General features: G+C 37.2%; 1 protein-coding gene across 1 annotated transcript in view; it reads right to left on the reverse strand.

Moving 5' to 3' along the window:
• Positions 1 to 19,872, reverse strand: part of GALNTL6 (polypeptide N-acetylgalactosaminyltransferase like 6) — a 1,244,627-nt gene that overhangs the window by 117,188 nt on the left and 1,107,567 nt on the right. The window lies entirely within an intron of this gene.

Below are 19,872 nucleotides of genomic sequence, written 5' to 3' on the forward strand. Positions count from 1 at the left end.
ACTATGGACATATGCTTGGAAAAAATAATAAAAGCAAACCTTAAGATAAGTTTCAGTGATCAACACTATGACACTTTTCAGCCCTGGCTTTCTGTAGGTGGGTATAGGGTTCTGATTGGGTCTCTTGCTGCCCTTGGAATCCTCATCAACTTTTAACTTCACACTTCAGTTTCTAATGCGATTCATTAGAAATAATGAATGACTCCAGTAGAGTCACGCTTGCTGCATATATTTATCATTAGAGAGAAATACTTGACTGCTAGTGACTGATCTAGGGAGACGTCACTCAATTTTATGACTTCTCCTTAAGTGAAAGGAATCTTGTACTATCAGACAGATGAAAGTATAGAAAACATTCTTACAGGCAGTGTCTTTGATTTCATCTCTCAGTACGGATTCACCAAGAACTTCCCACACACAGGTCATGTCCATTTTACAGACCATGAGATGGTCAGTAGAAAAAAATAACCAACCAGAATTGGTTATTTAGATTACAATGCTGAAGGTGGAATTTAAGCGAGGCCTTTTCACTGTAATTATATTATCCTATTAGGCTTTCTCTGCCTTTCTAAGAAATATTCCATTTGGTCAAATAATAGATTTCAAGTATTCCATTCCTGTTAGGACACACTGTAGTTCCATTGCTGTGTAATGAGATAATTTATAATCATTGGACCCTGTCCTAAAAATTTTTATTGTTTAAAGGTAGTTTAAAGGTAGCTCTAGTTCTTTTGAGCCCTCAGTATGTGCTGGGCTCTTGGCTAAAAGTTTTACTCAGTTCTTTAGAATCATCCTTACTACAACCCTGGGAATATCATTCCTATGTACTGTTTGAAGAAACAGGCAGAGGGAGTTAACGACCAGTGGACTGGAGCTAGTGGTGGTCCTGGAGCTGGACCAGATCCTCTGATTTCTAAGCCTTTGAGCTCTTTACTTGCAACATTGTTTCTGTTTCAGTGTTTGGGGGTTAAGGAGAGACAATTACTTAAAGGCAGATATGAAAAAATTAGAGAATGCCTTTATGCAAAGAAATCTATAAAAACACATTTCCAACATTGTTTTTATCATCATTTTGAAAAACTTTTCAAGTAAAGGATATTTATAAATAAAAATACAAGGCATTAAGGGTTGAAGATACACATTTTCAAATATCTATAAACATAATAGACATGCCAATTTACAGATCAACTAAAGACTTGCTCTGGGTAATGTTTTATGAGGCACTTGAGCAACATAAGCCTGGATTTCTTTGTGTGTTACGTATTTCAAATACTTTGTATATTAAAATGGTACTTGGTCTAATTACTTCCATTTAAGAGTACTTTTTAAGGCGTACACTCTGGCGTAGACTCTGTGTAGATGGAAAGATTGCAAGGCAGGAAAGGAGATTATTATACCACCTGTGAAAGTGAGTAGGATTAAAAAAATAACCTGAAGTATCTTAGGCATTTTTTTTATTTTGTTTGAAATAAAAATCCTAGAATCAAATGTAACCTACTTTATCCCCCTCTCCAGCAGCCTAATCTTTTCCCATTTTCCACGCACTGAATTTCAGAGCCGAATTACAACTGTAGCTGGAACAAATTAGGACTGAAACATGGATTCGGTGCTGCTCCCCCATGAACACACTACCATAGGTAACCCCTGTTTCCTCAGAGCTTGGGCATAAGGGATCAGAACTTCTTGATTCTGTTCAAATTGAGCCACAAATGGAAAGATTGTAAGTCATACAAATGCAATTTCATTTGGTCATGGAAAATCTGAGACTAAAATGCCTTAAAATTTATGCTGTGCCGAATAAATCTCAAACCTAGAATTATCATAGATCTCAAATTATAGATAGTAGCAAGAGAAAGACGTATATTGATTTTTTTGTTTACATATATATATTATATGTAATTTGTTGGAAATACAGTATCTTGTTTTCCTAAGAAGTTTAAGGAAAAAAACTGTGTAGTGTTCTAGGTTAGTTTTAGATATAATAAAATGAATCCTTTTTATCTTCATTGATGTTTTTACCAAGCTCCAAATAAATTAATGTTTCCTATCTTGATTAATGTGAATGACTGGTAAGGAGCCAACTTTTCATTTATATATTTATTTCCTCATATTTGTCCATTAATCTTTTAAACAGCTTAATTGAGGTACAGTTGACATACAATGGATTGCATATATATTTTAATTATACAATTTGATGAATCTTGACTTATGTAGGTATACCGCTGTGCAGGTATCACCATATTCAAGACTAGGAACATATTTGCCATCCCCCCAAGTTTTCTTATAGTCTCTCTCTTCTGATCTCATTCCCGTTGTCTAGGTTAATAATCTGCTGTTACTGTATAGTAGCTTGAGCTTCCAGAATTCTATATAAAAATCATATTATTTGTTTTCTTTTTCCAGGTCTGTCTTCTGTTATTCAGTATAATTATTTTTAGCTTCATCTATGTTTTGCATTTACTAATAGGTCATCCTTTTTTATTGCTGAGTAGTATTCCATTTGAATGACAATATCACAGTTTGATTATCCGCTCACTTATTGATGGACATTTGGATTGTGTCCAGTGTTGAGCTGTTATAAACAAAGCTGATATGAATTTTGTTTCCTAGTCTTTGTGTGGACATATGCTTTCATTTCTTTCTTGATGAAATGCCTAGGAGTGGAAAGACTAGATCATATGATGGGTATATGCTTAATTTTCAAAGAAATGGTCAAACTCTTTTTCAAAGTGGTTGTGCTATTTTTTATTCCCAATAGTGGTGTTTGAGTTCCAGCTGCTAAACATTCTCATCAATATTTGATATGGGCAGTCTTTTGAAGTTTAGTCATTATGATAGGGATATAATGGTATCTCAGAGTGGTTTTATTTTGTGGTTCCATGATGATTAATGATGTTGTGCATATTTCTGTCACTTCTCTCATTTTCCTTGTCAGTCTGGCTGGAGGTTTACTGATTTTATTGATCTGCTTAAAGAACTAGCTTTTGGTTTCATTGATTTTTCTCTGTTCTTTTCACTTATAGTTCATTGATTTCTCTTTGGTTTTTATTGTTTTAATCTTCTACTAACTTTGTGTTTAATTAGCTCTTCTTTTTCTCATTACTTAAGGTAGAAGCCAAGATCATTGATTTAAGAGGTTTTTTCCCTAAAATAGGTATTAGTACTATAAATCTTTCCTAAGCAGAATTCCACAAAAAATGATATGCAGTGTTCTCATTTCATTATGTTCAAAATACTTGCTAACTTCTTTTTTTGTTTTCTTTCTTTGATACATTAGGTATTTAGACATGTGCAATTTAATTTCCAAATATTTAGGGATTTTTTATTTATTTTAATTTTTATATTTATATTTATTTTATATTTTGTATTTATATTTATTTTCATTATTTTATTTTTTAAAGATTTTATTTATTTATTTGACAGAGAGAGAAAACACAAAAGAAGGGGAGTAGCAGAGGGAGAGGAAGAAGCTGGCTCTCTGCTGAGAGGGGAGCCAGAAGCAGGGCTCAATACCAGGATCCTGGGATTATGTCCTGAGTCAAGGCAGACATTTAACCTACTGAACCACACAGGTGCCTCTATTTAGGAATTTTTTTTTTTGGTGAGATTTTTCTGGTTACTGATTCTAATTTAATTTCACTGTGCTCAGAAAATATACTTCCTATGACTTGAATCCTTTCAAATTTATTATGACTTTTTAATGGCTCAGAATATGGCCTATCTTGGTAAATGTTCCATCTACGCTTGATAAAAATGTGTATTCTGTTGCTTTTAAGTGGAGTGGTCTATAAATATTTATTAGATAAATTTGGTTGATGGTGCTATTCAAGTCCGCTATATTTTTATTAATGTTCAGTTTCCTTGTTCTATTAATTAGAGAGAGGGATATTGTATGTAGGACTATAATTCTGAATTTGTTTATTTCTCTGTGCTATTCTATGAGTTTTTGCTTCATGCATTTTGTAGCTCTGCTAATAAGTACATAAATGTCTAGGATGATTATGTACTCTTGATGAATTAGCCTTATTCTTGTTATGAAGTGACTTTTAACATCTCTGGTAATATTCTTTGGTTTACCACTTCAGCTTTCTTTGGATATGTACTATTTAAACACTAATATTTATGACTTTTTAAATTTTTTTACATTATTTTAAAAACTATTTGTGTCTTTAAAGTGGTTTTCTTGTTGGCAGCATATACTTGCACATTGCTAATTTATAATCTCTGCCTTTTAATTGGGTTATTTAGATCACTTACTTTTAATATGATTATTCATGTGGTTAAACCTTAATCTATCATCTTGTTTGTTTTTTATTTGTCCCTTTTATTTATTTTTTAAAAAAGATTTTATTTATTTATTTGAGAGAGAGAAAAAGAGTAGGCATGAGCTGGGGGAGAGGGAGGAGCAGACTCCCCACTGAGCAGGGAGCCAGATGTGGGGTTCAGTCCCAGGACCCTGGGACCATGACATGAGCCAAAGGGAGATGCTTAAATGAATAACCCACCCAGGTCTTTTTCTATCTTTTCCCACTGAATATTGCTTGTGATTCCATTTAATGTCCTTTTTGACTTAACAAATTTTATTTAAGTGGTTGCTTTAGGGTTTATATAATACTTTTTTTTTTTTTAAGATTTCATTTTATTTACTTGACAGACAGAGATCACAAGTAGGCAGAGAGACAGGCAGAGAGAGAGAAAGGGAAGCAGACTCCCAGCTGAGCAGAGAGCCTGATGTGGGGCTTGATACCAGGACCCTGGGATCATGACCTGAGCTGAAGGCAGGGGCTTTAACCCACTGAGCCACACAGGCACCCCTCATACATGTTTATTTTTGATCACAGTTTATCTTCCAGTATATTGTGCTACTGCACATATATTATAAAAACCTTTTGATAGAATGCTTTCATTTTTCTTCCCCCAACCTTTGTACTTTGTTGTCTTATGGTTCCATGTGTTATACATCCTAGATTGTATTATTATTATTTTTGTTTAAGCAGTCAATTATCCTTTAAAAAGATTTAAAAATAAAATTTCACATATATGAAATTATATTATGAACACCACTTTTGTTTCCTTAATTCTTTTGTGTAGACCCAGATTTCCATCCTTCCATCTTTCTGACTAGAGGAATTCCTTTACCATTACTGGTAGTGGGAATTTGATCTTTTGCATTTATCTACATTTAAAAAAATTTTTTTTTATTTTTAAATTTTTTATTTTTTATAAACATATATTTTTATCCCCAGGGGTACAGGTCCATGAATTGCCAGGTCCACACACCCCACAGCACTCACCAAAGCACAGCTCCCCCAGAATGTCCATAACCCCACCCCGCTTCTCCCAACCCCCCTCCCCCCAGAAACCCTCAGTTTGTTTTGTGAGATAAAGAGTCACTTATGGTTTGTCTCCCTCCCAATCCCATCTTGTTTCATTGATTCTTCTCCTACCCACTTAAGCCCCCATGTTGCATCACCACTTTCTCATATCAGGGAGATCATATGATAGTTGTCTTTCTCTGCTTGACTTACTGCGCTAAGCATGATACGCTCTAGTTCCATCCATGTTGTTGCAAATGGCAAGATTTCATTTCTTTTGATGGCTGCATAGTATTCCATTGTGTATATATACCACTTCTTCTTGATCCATTCATCTGTTGATGGACATCTAGGTTCTTTCCATAGTTTGGCTATTGTGGACATTGCTGCTATAAACATTCGGGTGCACGTGCCCCTTTGGATCACTACGTTTGTATCTTTAGGGTAAATACCCAATAGTGCAATTGCTGGGTCATAGGGCAGTTCTATTTTCAACATTTTGAGGAACCTCCATGCTGTTTTCCAGAGTGGCTGCACCAGCTTGCATTCCCACCAACAGTGTAGGAGGGTTCCCCTTTCTCCGCATCCTCGCCAGCATCTGTCATTTCCTGACTTGTTGATTTTACCCATTCTGACTGGTGTGGGGTGATATCTTCTTGTGGTTTTGATTTGTATTTCCCTGATGCCGAGTGATATGGAGCACTTTCTCATGTGTCTGTTGGCCATCTGGATGTCTTCTTTGCAGAAATGTCTGTTCATGTCCTCTGCCCATTTCTTGATTGGATTATTTGTTCTTTGGGTGTTGAGTTTGCTAAGTTCTTTATAGATTTTGGACACTAGTCCTTTATCTGATATGTCATTTGCAAATATCTTCTCCCATTCTGTCAGTTGTCTTTTGATTTTGTTAACTGTTTCCTTTGCTGTGCAAAACCTTTTGATCTTGATGAAATCCCAATAGTTCATTTTTGCCCTTGCTTCCCTTGCCTTTGGCGTTGTTCCTAGGAAGATGTTGCTGCGGCTGAGGTTGAAGAGGTTGCTGCCTGTGTTCTCCTCAAGGATTTTGATGGATTCCTTTTGCACATTGAGGTCCTTCATCCATTTTGAGTCTATTTTTGTGTGTGATGTAAGGAAATGGTCCAATTTCATTTTTCTGCATGTGGCTGTCCAATTTTCCCAACACCATTTATTGAAGAGGCTGTCTTTTTTCCATTGGACATTCTTTCCTGCTTTGTCAAAGATCAGTTGACCATAGAGTTGAGGGTCTATTTCTGGGCTCTCTATTCTGTTCCATTGATCTATGTGTCTGTTTTTGTGCCAGTACCATGCTGTCTTGATGATGACAGCTTTGTAATAGAGCTTGAAGTCTGGAATTGTGATGCCACCAACGTTGGCTTTCTTTTTCAATATCCCTTTGGCTATTCGAGGTCTTTTCTGGTTCCATATAAATTTTAGAATTATTTGTTCCATTTCTTTGAAAAAGATGGATGGTACTTTGATAGGAATTGCATTAAATGTGTAGATTGTTTTAGGTAGCATAGACATTTTCACAATATTTATTCTTCCAATACAGGAGCATAGAACGTTTTTCCATTTCTTTGTGTCTTCCTCAATTTCTTTCATGTGTACTTCATAGTTTTCTGAGTATAGATTCTGTGCCTCTTTGGTTAGGTTTATTCCTAGGTATCTTACAGTTTTGGGTGAGATTGTAAATGGGATTGACTCCTTAATTTCTCTTTCTTCTGTCTTGCTGTTGGTGTAGAGAAATGCAACTGTTTTCTGTGCATTGATTTTATATCCTGACACTTTACTGAATTCCTGTATAAGTTCTAGCAGTTTTGGAGTGGAGTCTTTTGGGTTTTCCACATTTAGTATCATATCATCTGTGAAGAGTGATAATTTGACTTCTTCTTTGCCGATTTGGATGCCTTGAATTTCCTTTTGTTGTCTGATTGCTGAAGCTAGGACTTCTAGTACTATGTTGAATAGCAGTGGTGATAATGGACATCCCTGCCGTGTTCCTGACCTTAGCGGAAAAGCTTTCAGTTTTTCTCCATTGAGAATGATATTTGCGGTGGGTTTTTCATAGATGGCTTTGATGATATTGAGGTATGTGCCTTCTATCCCTACACTTTGAAGAGTTTTGATCAGGAAGGGATGCTGTACTTTGTCAAATGCTTTTTCAGCATCTATTGAGAGTATCATATGGTTCTGGTTCTTTCTATTATTGATGTGTTGTATCACATTGATTGATTTGCGGATGTTGAACCAACCTTGCAGCCCTGGAATAAATCCCACTTGGTCGTGGTGAATAATCCTTTTAATGTACTGTTGAATCCTATTGGCTAGTATTTTGGTGAGAATTTTCACATCTGTGTTCATCAAGGATATTGGTCTATAGCTCTCTTTTTTGATGGGATCCTTGTCTGGTTTTGGGATGAAGGTGATGCTGGCCTCATAAAATGAGTTTGGAAGTTTTCCTTCCATTTCTATTTTTTGGAACAGTTTCAGGAGAATAGGAATTAGTTCTTCTTTAAATGTTTGGTAGAATTCCCCTGGAAAGAGGTCCGGCCCTGGGCTTTTTTTTTGTTTGGAGATTTTTAATGACTGTTTCAATCTCCTATTTCTTCCTGGTTCAGTTGTGGTAGTTTATATGTTTCTAGGAATGCATCCATTTCTTCCAGATTGTCAAATTTATTGCCGTAGAGTTGCTCATAGTATGTTCTTATAATAGTTTGTATTTCTTTGGTGTTAGTTGTGATCTCTCCTCTTTCATTCATGATTTTATTTATTTGGGTCCTTTCTCTTTTCTTTTTGATAAGTCGGGCCAGGGGTTTATCAATTTTATTAATTCTTTCAAAGAACCAGCTCCTAGTTTCGTTGATTTGTTCTATTGTTTTTTTTTTGTTTCTATTTCATTGATTTCTGTTCTGATCTTTATGATTTCTCTTCTCCTGCTGGGCTTAGGGTTTCTTTCTTGTTCTTTCTCCAGCTTCTTTAGTTGTAGGGTTAGGTTGTGTACCTGAGACCTTTCTTGTTTCTTGAGAAAGGCTTGCACCGCTATATATTTTCCTCTCAGGACTGCCTTTGTTGTGTCCCACAGATTTTGAACCCTTGTATTTTCATTATCATTCGTTTCCATGACTTTTTTCAATTCTTCTTTAATTTCCCGGTTGACCCATTCATTCTTTAGAAGGATGCTGTTTAGTCTCCATGTATTTGGGCTCTTTTCAAACTTCCTTTTGTGGTTGAGTTCTAGCTTCAGAGCATTGTGGTCTGAAAATATGCAGGGAATGATCCCAATCTTTTGATACCAGTTGTGTCCTGATTTAGGACCAAGGATGTGATCTATTCTAGTGTTCCATGTGCACTAGAGAAGAATGTGTATTCTGTTGCTTTGGGATGAAATGTTCTGAATATATCTGTGATGTCCATCTGGTCCAGTGTGTCGTTTAAGGCCTTTATTTCCTTGCTGATCTTTTGCTTGGATGATCTGTCCATTTCAGTGAGGGGAGTGTTAAAGTCCCCTACTATTATTGTATTGTTGTTGATGTGTTTCTTTGATTTTGTTATTAATTGGTTTATATAATTGGCTGCTCCCACGTTGGGGGCATAGATATTTAAAATTGTTAAATCTTCTTGTTGGACAGACCCTTTGAGTACGATATAGTGTCCTTCCTCATCTCTTATTATAGTCCTTGGCTTAAAATCTAATTGATCTGATATAAGGATTGCCACTCCTGCTTTCTTCTGATGTCCATTAGCATGGTAAATTCTTTTCCACCCCCTCACTTTAAATCTGGAGGTTTCTTCGGGCTTAAAATGAGTTTCTTAGAGGCAACATATAAATGGGTTTTGTTTTTTTTTTTTTATCCATTCTGATACCCTGTGTCTTTTGACAAGGGGCATTTAGCCCATTAACATTCAGGATAACTATTGAGAGATATGAATTTAGTGCCATTGTATTGCCTGTAAGGTGACTGTTACTGTATATGGTCTCTGTTCCTTTCTGATCTACCACTTGTAGGCTCTCTCTTTGCTTAGAGGACCCCTTTCAATATTTCCTGTAGAGCTGGTTTGGTGTTTGTTTGCAAATTCTTTCAGTTTTTGTTTGTCCTGGAAGCTTTTAATCTCTCCTTCTATTTTCAATGATAGCCTAGCTGGATATAGTATTCTTGGCTGCATGTTTTTCTCGTTTTGTGCTCTGAAAATATCATGCCAGCTCTTTCTGGCCTGCCAGGTCTCTGTGGATAAGTCAGCTGCCAATCTAATATTTTTAACATAGTATGTTACAGACTTCTTTTCCTGGGCTGCTTTCAGGATTTTCTCTTTGTCACTAAGACTTGTAAATTTTAGTATTAGGTGACGGGGTGTGGGCCTATTCTTATTGATTTTGAGAAGCATTCTCTGAACCTCCTGAATTTTGATGTTTGTTCCCTTTGCCACATTGGGGAAATTCTCCCCAATAATTCTCTCCAGCATACCTTCTGCTCCCCTCTCTCTTTCTTCTTCTGGAATCCTAATTATTCTAATGTTGTTTCGTCTTATGGTGTCACTTATCTCTCGAATTCTCCCCTCGTGGTCCAGTAGCTGTTTGTCCCTCTTTTGCTCAGCTTCTTTATTCTCTGTCATTTGGTCTTCTATATCGCTAATTCTTTCTTCTGCCTCATTTATCCTAACAGTGAGAGCCTCCATTTTTGATTGCACCTCATTAATAGCTTTTTTGATTTCAACTTGGTTAGATTTTAGTTCTTTTATTTCTCCAGAAAGGGCTTTTATATCTCCCAAGAGTGTTTCTCTAATATCTTCCATTCTCGAGCCCAGCTAGAACCTTGAGAATTGTCATTCTGAACTCTAGATCTGACATATTACCAACGTCTGTATTGATTAGGTCCCTAGCCTTTGGTACTGCCTCTTGTTCTTTTTTTGTGTGTTGAATTTTTCCGTCTTGTCATTTTGTCCAGATAAGAGTATATGAAGGAGCAAGTAAAATACTAAAAGGGTGGCAATAACCCCTGGAAAATATGCTTTAACCAAATCAGAAGAGATCCCAAATCATGAGGGGGGAGAAAGGGGATAAAAAGAGGTTCAAAAAGAAAGATAGGAAATAAAAAGAAAGAAAGAAAGAAAGAAAGAAAGAAAGAAAATTATTAAAAAAAGAAAATGAATAAAGAAAAGTATAAGAAGAAAATATATATATATTAGATAAACTAGTTAAAAAACGTTAAAAAAGAAAAGGGTAAAATTTAAAAAAAATTTAGCATAAGAAGAGAAAAAAATGAAAAAGAAAAAAATTAAATTAACTGCAAGACTAAGAAATCATAGGGAGAAAGCCACGAGTTCCTTGCTTTGCTTTCTCCTCCTCTGGAATTCTGCTGCTCTCCTTGGTATTGAAACCGCACTCCTTGGTAGGTGAACTTGGTCTCGGCTGGATTTCTTGTTGATCTTCTGGGGGAGGGACCTGGTGTAGTGATTCTCAAGTGTCTTTGCCCCAGGCGGAATTGCACCGCCCTTACCTGAGCACTTTCCGTAAAGTTCCGGAGGACGGGAATACAAATGGCGGCCTCCTGGTCTCCGGCCCAGAGGAGCCGAGAGCCCAGGGCCCCACTCCTCAGTGTGCCCTCAGAGAACAGCGGCCAGCTTAACTCCCGTCTGCCTGACCTCCGGCCGCGCTCCTAGCTCACCGAGCCTTCGACCGGTTCAAGGTAAGCCCGAGCTGTGATCTTACTGTCGGCTCTGTATCTGTAGCTGGCTTTCCCTTTCCAGTACCCACAAGCTCTGTGACACTCAGACACCCCCGATCCTTCTGTGACCCTGCGGGACCTGAGGCCACGCTGACCCCGCGTGGGCTTCGCCCCGGTTTAGCCTCCTCAGCGATGTCCCTCAGCGGAACAGACTTTTAAAAGTCCTGATTTTGTGCGCGGTTGCTCCACCGCTTGCCGGGAGCCGGCCCCTCCCCCCGGGGTCTATCTTCCCATCGCTTTGGATTCACTTCTCTGCCAGTCCTACCTTTCAGAAAGTGTTTTTTTTTTTCTGTTTCTAGAATTGCTGTTCTTCTCTTCGATCTGCTGATGGATTTTCAGGTGTTTGCAATCTTTAGATAAGCTATCTAGCTGATCTCCTGCTAGCTGAAGTAGTCTCAGCTGCTACTTCTTCGCCATCTTGACTCCTCCCCACATTTATCTACATTTTTAAAGACGTAGTCAGCTTGTCATCTACATTTTCAAGGACACTTTAGTTGACTATAGAATATAGGTTAATAGCTTTTTTCTTTCAATCCTCTAAAGATTTTGCTTACTCCCTTTCTTATTTGCATTGTTTTCCATAGAAAATGTCTTATTTTTATCTTTGCTTTTCTCCACCACTCCGACTTCTTGAGATCTTTTCTATGTCATTGGATGTGAGATATTATTTAGAACATGACACATGCTATATAATTTTCTTGGTATAATTATGCTTGGGATTACTTGAGTTTCTTGGATCTATATATATATTTGTCATGAAATCTGGACAATTCTTGGGCATTATTTCTTTCAGTATTTTTTTAAGTAAAGGATTTTATTTATTTGACAGAGAGAGAAAGAGTACAAGCAGTCGGGAGCGTGACAGAGGAAGACAGAGAAGCAGGCTCCCCACTAAGCAGGGAACCTGATGTAGGGCTCAATCCCAAGACCCTCAGACCATGATCTGAGCTGAAGGCAGATGCCTAAACCGCTGAGCAACCTAGGTTCCCCTCTTCCAGTATTCTTTTTGTTCCTACTTTTTGTTCATATCTTCCAGAGACTCGAATTATACACTTTGTTTTAATAACTTCTCTTTTTGTGTTTCATTTTGGATGTTTTATCTTCCAGTTTACTTTTTTTTTTTGTAACATCTAATCTGCTGATAACCCCATCTAAAGCATTTTTAATCTGACACCTTTTTTTTTCACCTTTACGATTTTATTTTGCTCTTTTTATTTTTTTATGTCTCTGCTTAACTTTCTTCCTTTTTAAAAGAGGTTTTATTTATTTATCTGACAGAGAGAGAGAGAGAAAGAACGCGCGTGGGCGCCCAAGTGAGAGCACAAGCAGGGGAAGCAGCAGAGGGAGAGAGAGAAGCAGGCTCTTTGCTGAGCAGGGAGCCTGATATGGGGTTTGATCCCAGGACCCTGGATCATGACCTGAGCTGAAGGCAGATGCTTAACTGACCGAGGCACTGAAATGTCCCTCTGCTTAACTTTCTGAACATGTAGAACAGTTATGATGTCCTAAAGTCTTATCTGTTTACTCTTAGGTCTTAGTTTCCCTTAACTGAATTATCTACCCATTATGGGTCATATACAGGTAATTCTTTGCATATCTGGTAATTTTTTCATCAGGTTCTAGAAGTTTTACATTTTGAGGGGCTGGATATTTTGATATTCTTTTGAACGTTTTGTTCTGGAATGCAGTTACATTACTTGAAAATAGTTTGACTCTTTTGGGATTTGGTCTTATAATTTATTAGGCAGGACTGCTTAAGTAATGCTTAATCTAGGGCAAATTATTCACTTCTCTAGGCCTTCTGTGTACTCTACTGAATGTGATACAAATCACCAAGTTTTTCAGTCTGGCTGGTGGGAATAGACACTATTCCAAGACTTGTTTGTTCTGGGCACTATTCTTTCTAATTCCTTTGAATTATTTTTACTTTTTTGATTTCCCCAGTCTTGGGTTGTTCCTTCGCACACATGCTCCTACCATTACTCTGCTGAACACTTAAGGGGTACAGATCTGTAGCTCTCCTCCCATGGTGTTCTGCCCTTGATATTGTAGCTGCCCCATTATGTTTCACATATTTTATGTCTTTTCAGGTGGGTGGGTAAATCTAACTCAAATTATTTCATCTTGTCCAGCTGTGGAAGTTAAGATTTATCCATTAGCTTTTATTTTAAAAAAATTAAAAATCTTTGTTTAATTATTTTGAATAGATAATATATTCACATGTTTATAAACATACCTGCTCCTACATCTATCCACTGCCACTCTATTTTCCTCAACATAAACAACCATATTATTTCTTGGATGTCCTTTTAGAGCTGTTTTATGCTTATCAAAGAAGATACAGCTATTATTTGTTTTTTTTCTTCATTTTCTATACAAATGGCTATATGTTATATGCATTGTTATTTCATTAAAAAATTGATCTAATTATTTTAAACTACCTTATACTTTTTAGTGATCATGTCACCCTTGTTATATATATATATTTTTTTAACATCTGGCCATCATTACATTGTGCCTTTATATGTATATATATACTTGGTGAATATTTAGGTTATTTTCAAAATTTTGCTCTTTTGAAAAGTCTACAATGAATAACTTTGTACATACATCATTGTTACATGTGTGTGAATGTATCTGAGCATAAATTTCTGGAATTATATATCCTGGTTTGCTATAGAGAGTAAAAGTGTGCAAATTTATTTACTTTTTTCATTACTGGAAATTAAAAGTTTACATTAAGTTGTGTCCTAACCTGAAGCTTTAGTTCATGTTCCATACCAGTCCAAGCCCAATGACTTTGAGCCTGATAACATAAGAGTTAGAGAAGAGTCGCAATCCTACTGCGAAATTACAGCTTTATCATAAATTACTAGTATAAGCCAGTCTACAGATAAATCTTCTTAGGGACATGTCATAATTATGATAATATTTGGAGAGGAATTGTTGAAAAGCTTCACAGGGTAAATGATTAAAAAAAAAAAAAAGAAATGGAAAGAAAGGGGGTTGGTAAAGGATGGATTTGACACTAAGGAGATGGTGTACAAAGGCCCTGTGGTAGGAGGGAGCATAATAATAAGAAATGGAGGAAGGCTGGTCCTGGTGAAGCCAGAGTGTGAGGGGAGGATGCATGCAGAGTACCTAGTGCAATGCTCACACAGAGTGGGTGCTAAAAATTCCTACCGGTGACATATATAGGCAATATTGGGGTAACACAAGAAATTGTCGATAAATAAATCAGTATTTGTTCTTCTCCTTTAATCACCACAACCCTTCTCATTTCAGGCATCGAGCAAGCCAGGACAGCAGGCTTGATGATTTTTGTGGCGTAGAAAGAAGAAGCTGTTAAAGATAAGAGCTTCTATTTTTAAGGGAGTCAAAGCAGCCCGAGGAGATCGTGCAAGATGTCCCAGAGGGGAAAGAAAGAGCTAGAAGCCATTGAGTCCAGGAGAGACAGAGACAGCAGGGCCTCCTGTATGAGCCACATAGGGAAGTTATATCCCCTGAGCTGGGGACTCAGCCTTGACAAACTTTATTTTGCATGAAATGAACAGAACTGCTGATTTGAAGGAACCAAATGGGTTGGACAGTAGAGGTCTTGGGAGCAACCCTGTGAACTGACAATTATGATCAGAAGGACTACTCTGATAATTTAGCTTGAATAAGATTCTAGAAGCATTGCCCTCCCTGAAAACCTCCCTGAGCTTTTATGAGAAGAGAATGAATCTCTTCCTAGTTTTGTGAAGGAGACGCAAAATGGGAGTTACATGGTTCTGCAGAAAATATAATACTGTTTTTGTTGTTCTTTTTTTTTTTTTTTAAAGATTTTATTTATTCATTTGACACAGAGAGAGAGAGATCACAAGTAGGCAGAGAGGCAGAGAGAGAAAGGGAGTGAAGCAGGCTCCCTGCTGAGTAGAGAGCCCGATGTGGGGCTTGATCCCAGGACCCTGGGATCATGACCTGAGCCGAAGGCAGAGGCTTAACCCACTGAACCACCCAGGTGTTCCCCCCACCCTTTTTTAAAACACATTTCCTGTTTATTCTTTTTTTTTTTTTTTAGACTTTTAAAAATTGACACATAATGTATTATTTGTTTCAGGGGTACAGGTCTGTGAATCATCAGGCTTACACAATTCACAGCACTCCCTATAGCACACACCCTCCCCAATGTCCCTCACCCAGTCACCCCATCGCTCCCCCCACTCTCCCCTCCAACGACCCTTTGTTTGTTTCCTGAGATTAAGAGTCTCTTATGGTTTGTCTTCCTCCCCAAGTCTCATCTTGTTTGAAATGTAATATTGTGATCTATTATGCTCAACTGAGTTTGTAGATGGAAATTCATACCCACCACACAAATACAAATTAACTTTGTGCCATGTTACACTGAGGTCAAGAGAAGAAAGTTGACTGTGTTCCTCACATTTCAAAGTTCAAAGATTTTAATGTGTCACATTATTTTCTCCTCAAAGGAAATGAAGAAGGAAGGTTTATTATTTTCAGCATGTTCTCATACTCTCTGTTTTCAATTATAAACATAATGCTAATTACTGGAAACTCTCCTCATTGGTCCTATTTCTCACAATCTCTCATTTATCTTCACATTCCTGATTTATTCCAAAATATTCTTACTGGTTTTGTTTCCCTGGAATGTTAATACACTGTAGATGTGTTCTAATGTGGTTCTCTGTCCCTATGACTTTTAACATCTTAATATACTTTATGGGTATTCCTCATAATATCACAAATCAGGTCTTATGTTTTGCTATTAACAAACACCCGTCTTCCTTGGGACATCTTTTAAAATTAATGGAAGCACGAAACAACATGTTCCTATTGAATATCCTTTATTCTTCAAGTTATAAAAATATAACTTTTGAATACTTAATAGAAATCAGTTTTTTATTTTATGCTAAGGCCACTGAATCAGGTAGTAAATATGCCCCCCTCCCTTTTTAAAAAAGGATTTTATTTATTTATGAGAGAGAGAGAGAGAGACAGAGACAGACATAGAGAGCATGAGAGGGGAGAGGTCAGAGGGAGAAGTGGACTCCCTGGCAAGCAGGGAGCCCAATGTGGGATTTGATCCTGGGACTCCAGGATCATGACTTGAGCCACAGGCAGTTGCTTAAACAACTGAGCCACCCAGGCACCCAATCTGTTCCCTTTTTACCTATGGTAGACTAGTTTACTGTTCTACATCAATTTTTGTATTCCAAAATCTGCTGACTTTAAATTTATGAGGCTATAGTATGAAAGTACATTAAACCATTTTTTATTTGGCACCCATGGAAAAAAAAACCTTCATGTTTTCATTTGCAAATGCATTTTTCCAAGTGTACATTTAGTTGTTTTTGCTAAACCAGGATGTAGTTCTTAATGCATTGTAGCCTTACCCTGTGATTCCCACTGCATTCTGAGGGGTCGCAAGCCTCCTATTGTTCTCCATTTCACAAATTGACTCTTTTCCCCATATGTGAAAAACATGGTGGAGCTTTAATAAACTTTTCCCATAAATTATTGCCTACTTTCTCACATTTTCAGACAACAAGCATTATTTTAAATTTTAGTGCATCTCATGTGCCTTTTGAGGGTCTAATAATAAAAAACCCCATCACACTGAAAGATGAACACACATAAAAATTTATTTTTAAAATTTACTAACAATTAAAACTTAGGTCCAGAAATCTAAAGGAATTCTTCAATCTGGCCTCAGAAAATAAACTGGCTCTCAATTTCCATTCGTTTTAAGTGGCTGCAGTGAGTATTCTGGACATGTGGGCTGCAATGTGAATTTGATCAGAAATGAAATGGCACAATTTCCCTCTGGACTCAATCAAGCCAAGTCAATCAACACAGAACTGAACCACATAATTTTCAATTATGTAACTAGAAATTTTTAGTTGGCCCATGACTCAACAATTACAGAACAATTACAGCTAAAATATAATTATTTTCAGCTAGAATTCAATTGTTGAGTTAAATGACATTGCAGATTAAAACATAATGTTTTTTCTAACAATTTTATTCTTCTAAGTATTAATTCATTACTTAATTAGAATTTTTAAAAGAATAAATAATTACTGACAAGTTCATTTGTATAATTTGTCTATAAAAATTTATTTTTGGATGTAATTTCCTTACCTTTTTTTGTGTAACAAAGGTCATATGGGTGAGGGAGGAATGCGACCTTTCTGTCACATTCTGCAAGGAGGAAGTCACTCTAGGGGCAAAAAATGAATTAGGTTCTGGGCTGGGAGAAAGAAGTCCTTTTTGGAAGAGGAGGATGCAGAAGTGGAGGGGAAATTTGATTACAATTGTAGAAAGCTTTGCTTTCTCCTAACTTATGCACCTTGGGATGATGTATGAATAATGGGAGAAATGGCTCTGATATGTGCAAGCTGAAAGAATTAAGTAAAGGAGCTCAACACTTAGCACCCAAGCCTATGCCTAGAGCCAGCAGAACTAAGCTGAGATTTTCTCTCTGTGCTCTGCTGTCAAAGGAATTGCTACTGGACCAGTGACTTGATCTATGCCTTAGCATAGTTGTATTTCTTACTTCTTCCATTAGGCGGCACTAGAGTGCCAGACTTAAAAAATATGTATATGTATGTATTGAAAAGTAACACAACAAACAAAACGGTAATCTCAGATTTGTTAAATATGAATATTAAGTGACATTTGACTTTATGCTAGATTGTAACAATAATGGTTTCCCAGTGAATCACGGTTTCTTGTATCCATGTCCTTGTGTGGTACATTACCATTGATTTCCTTGGCTATATGACTTGGTTTAGGTAACATCCACAAAGGTGGTCCAACAAAAGTGGGCTTTGCCCACTGGAGGTTTGCGCTCTCTCCCACTTCTTCGAGGAAGCTGGGACCATGTGAAGAAGCCTGGCTAACCTGTTGAAGACACATGGTCCAGGTGACGATTAGCACCAACTACTAGATAAGTGAGGCCATCTTAGACCATCCAGCTCCAGGTAAGTCATCAGATGACTACTGCCACGTAAGTAATCCCAGACATAGGGTGGCCAACTGTTCTGACCAACTGTTCTGTTTTGGCTGAGACTACGGAATTTCTGGGATGTTGGAGTTTCAGTGCTAAAACTGGGACAATCCCAGGCAAACCAAGACAAGCTGTTCATCCAAGTTGGATGAGATGAGCAGAAGAATCAGTGAAGCTTAGTCTCAAATTCTGAACTTCAGCACTGTGACTCAACAATATATTTGCTGTTTTAAGCCACTAGGTTCTGAGATGGTTTGTTAAATGCAACCACAGACAGCTGATTCACTTTGAATTCCAAGCTCTTAAAGGGGACCTATTTGCAATTCTGTTAAGCTGCTGGTAATGACAATAATTTTTGATACAGACAAGACTATGGTTAGTTTTCTGATTTTTGAGGTCTAACATAGGCTTATTTTTTTTGTATTATTTTTTAAAGTTATCTCCACTAGCACCCTAGGGTGTGTTAGCAAGCATAACTGGATTTTAGAGCTATTCATAATGAAAGCCAAAGCCTTTCCTAAAAAAGAAAAAAGAAGAAAGAAAAGAAAAGAAAAAGCGTTTCTGTATTTCTAGATTTACAAATGCAAATGTTAATGTTTAGAAGAGTGTTAGTAGTAGAAAAGGAATAACGGCTAATTTGTTATCCAAGAGCAGGTGGCAGAATTACAACTTTTTCTGCTTTTTGGATAAAATGAGAAGGAAAATAAAATTATAAATCATAGTATGAATTTTGTACTATATTGTGCCATGACTTATAATTTTCTTTCATTACAAACATGAACACAATATAATACAATGTAATGGCTTAAAGGTTTTATAAAATTGAAAATACTTTGGCTGCTTTTAAAAAATATTTAGAATAGTAGACTCCCCTGTGAAAGGTTATAGAGTTGATAAAAGGGGAAATCTTGTGTATGTCAGTACAAATTACACAGGGCATTTAACTGAATGTAGTCTTAGGAAGAAGGTGATGGCCTTGCTTTGGTGTTCCAATGAGCTGGTAGTTGTGACGTTGCTCAGAATACTGCTGCCTCGGTATTTTCAGAGGTTGCTACTGATGTAACATGAGATGAAATGGAAAACTCCGGATGTTGAAAGGCTACATCAACAACTGTCTCACTAGGTATCAGAGGAGAATGGCTAAATATTTTTTTAGTCTTAGTCTTATGTGACCAAGACACTGGGTCCCTCAACTATTCTTCTGTGGCTTAAAATGGTGTGTGTGTGTGTGTGTGTGTGCGCGCGCGCGTGTGCAGATGGAAGACCTCCAAGAATGGGCACCAGAGTGATTGGTTCAAAACACCATTGTGCGGATGGTGTTTTGAACCAATGGATGTATGTGCGGATGGAAGACCTCCAAGAATGGGCACCAGAGTGATTGGTTCAAAACACCATTCCTCACTCCTGCAGTGAGTGTGTGGATGGATTTACCTGTGAGGGTACAACAGCAATGTCCTAGTCATCCTGGACCTTAAATAGGTGCATGCTAAATAATATAGTGGGACCACCTACACTCTACTTCTCCAGATGCAAAATACACCTGGTTTCACCCAGTGCAAATCTCTTCAACAGTGTCTGGGGACAAAGAAAATGTAAATGTGATGACTTCTTAAGTCACTTGCTGTTCATTTCTCTCTTTGAGCTGTGTGAGGGATTGAAGCCAAGGTATAGTTTTGGGTTTTTATACTCCAAAATTATGTTCTCAGTTATACTTGTCCTGTAATTCTTATTGGATCCATTGATTTTGAATCATTTAAAAAGGATTTATTGGGGCGCCTGGGTGGCTCAGTGGGTTAAAGCCTCT

The sequence above is a fragment of the Mustela lutreola genome, chromosome 1 (assembly GCF_030435805.1).
Source record: "Mustela lutreola isolate mMusLut2 chromosome 1, mMusLut2.pri, whole genome shotgun sequence".
Lineage (NCBI taxonomy): Eukaryota > Metazoa > Chordata > Mammalia > Carnivora > Mustelidae > Mustela > Mustela lutreola.